Here is a 7078-nt window from a genome sequence, read left to right as displayed (position 1 = left end):
ACCTCAGCTAGTTTCTCTGATGCAGCAGAACTGCAAGTTTCATGGACTTCCATCTGAAGATCCTTTTCAGTTCTTAACTGAATTCTTGCAGATCTGTGATACTGTTAAGACTAATGGAGTAGATCCTGAAGTCTACAGGCTCATGCTTTTCCCTTTTGCTATAAGAGACAGAGCTAGAATATGGTTGGACTCTCAACCCAAAGACAGCCTGAACTCTTGGGATAAGCTGGTCATGGCTTTCTTAGCCAAGTTCTTTCCTCCTCAAAAGCTGAGCAAGCTTAGAGCTGATGTTCAAACCTTCAGACAGAAAGAAGGTGAATCCCTCTATGAAGCTTGGGAAAGATACAAGCAGCTGACCAAAAAGTGTCCTTCTGACATGCTTTCAGAATGGACCATCCTGGATATATTCTATGATGGTTTATCTGAGCTATCAAAGATGTCATTGGATACTTCTACAGGTGGATCCATTCACCTAAAGAAAATGCCTGCAGAAGCTCAAGAACTCATTGACATGGTTGCTAATAACCAGTTTATGTACACTTCTGAGAGGAATCCTGTGAGTAATGGGACGCCTATGAAGAAGGGAGTTCTTGAAATTGATACTCTGAATGCCATATTGGCTCAGAATAAAATATTGACTCAGCAAATCAATATGATTTCTCAGAGTCTGAATGGAATGCAAGCTGCATCCAACAGTACTCAAGAGGCATCTTCTGAGGAAGAAGCTTATGATCCTGAGAACCCTGCAATAGCAGAGTTAAAATACATGGGTGAACCATATGGAAACACCTACAATCCATCATGGAGAAATCACCTAAATCTCTCATGGAAGGATCAAAGGCCTCAACAAGGCTTTAATAATGGTGGAAGAAACAGGTTTAGCAATAGCAAGCCTTTTCCATCATCCACTCAGCAACAGACAGAGAATTCTGAGCAGAATCCATCTAGCTTAGCAAATTTAGTCTCTGATCTATCTAAGGCCACTATGAGTTTCATGAATGAAACAAGGTCTTCCATTAGAAATTTGGAAGCACAAGTGGGCCAGCTGAGTAAAAGGATCACTGAAATCCCTCCCAGTACTCTCCCAAGCAATACAGAAGAGAATCCAAAAGGAGAGTGCAAGGCCATTGAATTAATTACCATGGCCGAACCCACAAGAGAGGAGAAGGATGTGAATCCCAAGGAGGAAGACCTCCTGGGACGTCCAGTGATCAATAAGGAGCTTCCCTCTGAGGAACCTAAGGAATCTGAGACTCATCTAGAGACCATAGAGATTCCATTGAACCTCCTTATGCCATTCATGAGCTCTGATGAGTATTCCTCTTCTGAAGAGAATGAGGATGTTACTGAAGAGCAAGCTGCCAAGTTCCTTGGTGCAATCACGAAGCTAAATGCCAAATTATTTGGTATTGAAACTTGGGAAGATGAACCTCCCTTGTTCACCAATGAACTAAGTGATCTGGATCAACTGACATTGCCTCAGAAGAGACAGGATCCTGGAAAGTTCATAATACCTTGTACCATAGGCACCATGATCTTTAAGGCTCTGTGTGACCTTGGTTTAGGAATAAACCTCATGCCCCTCTCTGTAATAGAGAAACTGGGAATCTATGGGGTGCAAGCTGCTAAAATCTCATTAGAGATGGCAGACAATTCAAGAAAACAGGAAGAGGATACTGGAAAGGAAGAGGATGAATCCATCATCCTAGGAAGACCTTTCCTAGCCACAGCAAGAGCCGTGATTGATGTTGACAGAGGAGAATTGATCCTTCAATTAAATAAGGACAACCTTGTGTTTACAACTCAAGGATCTCTCTCTGCATCCATGGAGAGGAAGCAGAAAAAGCTTCTCTCAAAGCAGAGTCAACCAAAGCCCCTACAGTCAAACTCTAAGTTTGGTGTTGGGAGGCCACAACCAAACTCTAAGTTTGGTGTCAAACCCTCATATCCAAACTCTAAGTTTGGTGTTGGGAGGTCTCAATAAAGCTCTGCACATCTGTGAGGCTCCATGAGAGCCCACTGTCAAGCTGTTGACATTAAAGAAGCGCTTGTTGGGAGGCAACCCAATGTTTAGTTATCTAATTTTATTTTTGTTTTTCATGTTTTCTTAGGTTCATGATCATGTGGAGTCACAAAATAAACAAAAAATTTAGAAACAGAATCAAAAACAGCGGAAGAAAAATCACACCCTGGAGGAAGCACCTGCCTGGCGTTCAACGCCAGAAAAGAGCATGGTTCTGGCGCTGAATGCCCAAAATGGGCAGTATCTGGGCGCTGAACGCCCAAAATGGGCATCATCTGGGCGCTGAACGCCAGAATTGCACCCTGGAGAAGAGCTGGCGCTGAACGCCCAAAACAAGCATGGTTCTAGCGTTCAACGCCAGAAATGGGCAACAAATGGGCGTTGAACGCCCAAAATGGGCACCAACCTGGCGCTGAACGCCCAGAGTTGTGTGCAAGGGCATTTTACATGCCTAATTTGGTGCAAGATTGTAGATCCTTGAACACCTCAGGATCTGTGGATCCCACAGGATCATCTCAGGATCTGTGGACCCCACAGGATCATCTCAGGATCTGTGGACCCCACAGGATCCCCACCTACCTCCACTCACTCTCTTCTCTCTTCTCAATCATCCTCTATTCCCAATAAACACTCTTCCCCAAAACCCTTCACCACTCACATCCACCCACTCTTCCCCAAAAACCTACCCAATAAACTCCACCTACCTTCAAAATTCAAATCAAACCCACCCATATGGCCGAACCTTAACCCCCCCTCCCTTCCCTTTATAAAGCCTTCCATTCTTCCTCATTTTCACACAACACAACCCTCTCTTCTCTTCTTGGCCGAAACACACCTCCCCCCTCTTCTCCATCTTTTCTTCTTCTTCTTCATCTAATTCTTTATTTTCTTGCTCGAGGGCGAGTAATATTCTAAGTTTGGTGTGGTAAAAGCATAAGCTTTTTGTTTTTCCATTACCATTGATGGCACCTAAGACCGGAGAATCCTCTAGAAAAGGGAAAGGGAAGACAAAAACTTCCACCTCCGAGTCATGGGAGATGGAAAGATTCATCTCCAGAGCTCAGCAAGACCACTTCTATGATGTTGTGGCCAAGAAGAAGGTGATCCCCGAGGTCCCTTTCAAACTCAAAAGAAATGAGTATCCGGAGATCCGACATGAAATTCAAAGAAGAGGTTGGGAAGTTCTAACAAATCCCATCCAACAAGTCGGCATCCTAATGGTTCAAGAGTTCTATGCCAATGCATGGATCACCAAGAACCATGATCAAAGTAAGAACCCGGATCCAAAGAACTATGTTACAATGGTTCGGGGGAAATACTTGGATTTTAGTCCGAAAAATGTGAGGTTGGCGTTTAACTTGCCTATGATGCAAGGAGATGAACGCCCCTACACTAGAAGGGTCAACTTTAATCAAAGGTTGGACCAAGTCCTCATGGACATATGTGTGGAAGGAGCTCAATGGAAGATTGACTCCAAAGGCAAGCCGGTTCAACTAAGAAGATTGGACCTCAAGCCTGTGGCTAGAGGATGGTTGGAGTTCATCCAACGCTCCATCATCCCCACTAGCAACCGATCTGAGGTTACTGTGGATCGGTCCATCATGATCCATAGCATCATGATTGGAGAAGAAGTAGAGGTTCATGAAGTCATCTCCCTTGAACTCTACAAAATAGCCGAAAAGCCCTCTCTTGGGGCAAGGCTAGCTTTTTCTCATCTTATCTGCCATCTATGTTACTCAGCTGGAGCTTCCATAGAAGGAGAAATTCACATTGAGGAAGAGAAGCCCATCACTAAGAAAAAGATGGAGCAAGTAAGAGAGCCCATTCATGGAGCTCAAGAGGCACAGGAAGCTCATCACCATGAGATCCCGGAGATGCCTCATATGCATTTTCCTCCACAAAACTATTGGGAGCAAATTAACACCTCCCTAGGAGAATTAAGTTCCAACATGGGACAACTAAGGGTGGAACATCAAGAGCACTCCATCATCCTTCATGAAATAAGAGAATATCAAAAAGCAATGAGGGAGGAGCAACAAAGACAAGGAAGAGACATAGAAGAGCTCAAGGACATCATTGGTTCCTCAAGAAGGAAACGCCACCATCACTAAGGTGGACTCATTCCTTGTTCTTACTTTCTCTGTTTTTCGTTTTCTCTATGTTAAGTGCTTATCTATGTTTGTGTCTTCATTACATGATCATTAGTAGTTAGTAACTTTGTCTTAAAGTTATGAATGTCCTATGAATCCATCACCTCTCTTAAATTAAAAATATTTTAATTCAAAAGAACAAGAAGTACATGAGTTTGGAATTTATCCTTGAACTTAGTTTAATTATATTGATGTGGTGACAATGCTTTTTGTTTTCTGAATGTATGATTGAACAGTGCATATGTCTTTTGAAGTTGTTGTTTAAGAATGTTAAATACGTTGGCTCTTGAAAGAATGATGACTAGGAGACATGTTATTTGATAATCTGAAAAATCATAAAAATGATTCTTGAAGCAAGAAAAAGCAGCAAAGAACAAAGCTTGTAGAAAAAAAATAAATAAAATAGGCGAAAAAAAAAGCAAGCAGAAAAAGCCAAAAGCTCTTAAAACTAAGAGGCAAGAGCAAAAAGCCAATAACCCTTAAAACCAAAAGGCAAGGGCAAATAAAAAGGATCCCAAGGCTTTGAGCATCAGTGGATAGGAGGGCCTAAAGGAATAAAATCCTGGTCTAAGCGGCTAAACTGAGCTGTCCCTAACCATGTGCTTGTGGCGTGTAGGTGTCAAGTGAAAACTTGAGACTGAGCGGTTAAAGTCAAGGTCAAAAGCAAAAAAAGAGTGTGCTTAAGAACCCTGGACACCTCTAATTGGGAACTTTAGCAAAGCTGAGTCACAATCTGAAAAGGTTCACCCAATTATGTGTCTGTGGCATTTATGTATCCGGTGGTAATACTGGAATACAAAGTGCTTAGGGCCACGGCCAAGACTCATAAAATAGCTGTGTTCAAGAATCATCATACTGAACTAGGAGAGTCAATAACACTATCTAAACTCTGAGTTCCTATAGAAGCCAATCATTCTGAACTTCAATGGATAAAGTGAGATGCCAAAACTATTCAAGATGCAAAAAGCTACAAGTCCCGCTCATCTGATTGGAGCTATGTTTCATTGATAGTTTGGAATTTATAGTATATTCTCTTCTTTTTATCCTATTTGATTTTCAGTTGCTTGGGGACAAGCAACAATTTAAGTTTGGTGTTGTGATGAGCGGATAATTTATACGCTTTTTGGCATTGATTTTAGTATGTTTTTAGTAGAATCTAGTTACTTTTAGGGATGTTTTCATTAGTTTTTATGTTAAATTCACATTTATGGACTTTACTATGAGTTTGTGTGTTTTTCTGTGATTTCAGGTATTTTCTGGCTGAAATTGAGGGACTTGAGCAAAAATCAGATTCAGAGGTTGAAGAAGGACTGCTGATGCTGTTGGATTCTGACCTCCCTGCACTCAAAATGGATTTTTTGGAGCTACAAAACTCAAAATGGCGCACTTCCAATTGCGTTGGAAAGTAGACATCCAGGGCTTTCCCGTAATATATAATAGTCCATACTTTTCCCAAGTTTAGATGACGCAAACTGGTGTTCAACGCCAGCTCTCTGCCCAATTCTGGCGTCCAGCGCCAGAAACAAGTTGCAAAGTGGAGTTCAACGCCCAAACTGGCACAAAAGCTGGCGTTCAACTCCAAGAATGACCTCTCCACGTGTAGACTTTAAGCTCAGCCCAAGCACACACCAAGTGGGCCCCGGAAGTGGATTTATGCATCAATTACTTACTTCTGTAAACCCTAGTAGCTAGTTTATTATAAATAGGACCTTTTACTATTGTATTAGACATCTTTGAATCTTTGAATCTTTGAATCCTGGATTGTATTCTGATCCTGTGATCACGTTTTAGGGGGCTGGCCATTCGGCCATGCCTGGACCTCTCACTTATGTATTTTCAACAGTAGAGTTTCTGCACTCCATAGATTAAGGTGTGGAGCTCTGCTGTTCCTCAAAGATTAATGCAACGTACTACTATTTTCTATTCAATTCATCTTATTTCGCTTCTAAGATATTCATTCGTACTTCAACCTGAATGTGATGAACGTGACAATCATCATCATTCCCTATGAACGCGTGCCTGACAACCACTTCCGTTCTACATTAGATTGAATGAGTTTCTCTTAGATCTCTTAATCAAAATCTTCGTGGTATAAGCTAGATTGATGGCGGCATTCATGAGAGTCCGGAAAGTCTAAACCTTGTCCGTGGTATTCCGAGTAGGATTCTGGGATTGAATGACTGTGACGAACTCCAAACTCGCGAGTGCTGGGCGTAGTGACAGACGCAAAAGGATAGTAAATTCTATTCCAGTATGATCAAGAACCTCCAAGATGATTAGCCATGCAGTGACAGCGCATCGGACCATTTTCACAGAGAGGAATAGGATGCAACCAACGACAAGGGTGATGCCTCCAGACGATTACCCGTGCTGTGACAGAGCATTTGGACCATTTTCCCGAGAGGATTGAAAGTAGCCACTGGCACCGGTGACATCCTTACATAAAGCCAGCCATAGAAAGGAGTAAGACGGATTGGATGAAGACAGTAGGAAAGCAGAGGCTCAGAGGAATGAATGCATCTCCATACGCTTATCTGAAATTCTCACCAATGATTTACATAAGTATTTCTATCCTTATTTTAGTATTAATTTCGAAAACTCCATAACTATTTTATATCTGCCTGACTGAGATTTACAAGGTGACCATAGCTTGCTTCATACCAACAATCTCCGTGGGATCGACCCTTACTCACGTAAGGTTTATTACTTGGACGACCCAGTGCACTTGCTGGTTAGTTATGCGAAGTTGTGAAGATATGTTTAGACCATGGTTCTGTGCATCCGTTTTTTGTGCCATCGCCAGGGAATCAATTTCGAACAATAATTCACAACCTGAGTAACAATTTGGCATACCAGTAAGGAACCTTTTAGTTATTGATGGTAATACCGGAGATGACGAGAGATT

At 42.0% G+C, this 7078-nt stretch overlaps 1 non-coding gene across 1 annotated transcript; it reads right to left on the bottom strand.

Annotated features, from left to right (window-relative positions):
• Window positions 1-274: 274 nt before the first annotated feature.
• On the bottom strand, window positions 275-382 carry LOC112731193 (small nucleolar RNA R71). Its single transcript, XR_003166982.1, has one exon. It is a non-coding gene; the product is annotated as a small nucleolar RNA R71 (small nucleolar RNA).
• Between the last annotated feature and the right edge of the window lie 6696 nt (window positions 383-7078).

Source organism: Arachis hypogaea, chromosome 12 (assembly GCF_003086295.3).
Source record: "Arachis hypogaea cultivar Tifrunner chromosome 12, arahy.Tifrunner.gnm2.J5K5, whole genome shotgun sequence".
Classification (NCBI taxonomy): Eukaryota; Viridiplantae; Streptophyta; class Magnoliopsida; order Fabales; family Fabaceae; genus Arachis; species Arachis hypogaea.
The sequence above is the reverse complement of the archived record's forward strand: the minus strand, read 5'-3'. Positions and strand labels throughout refer to the sequence as shown.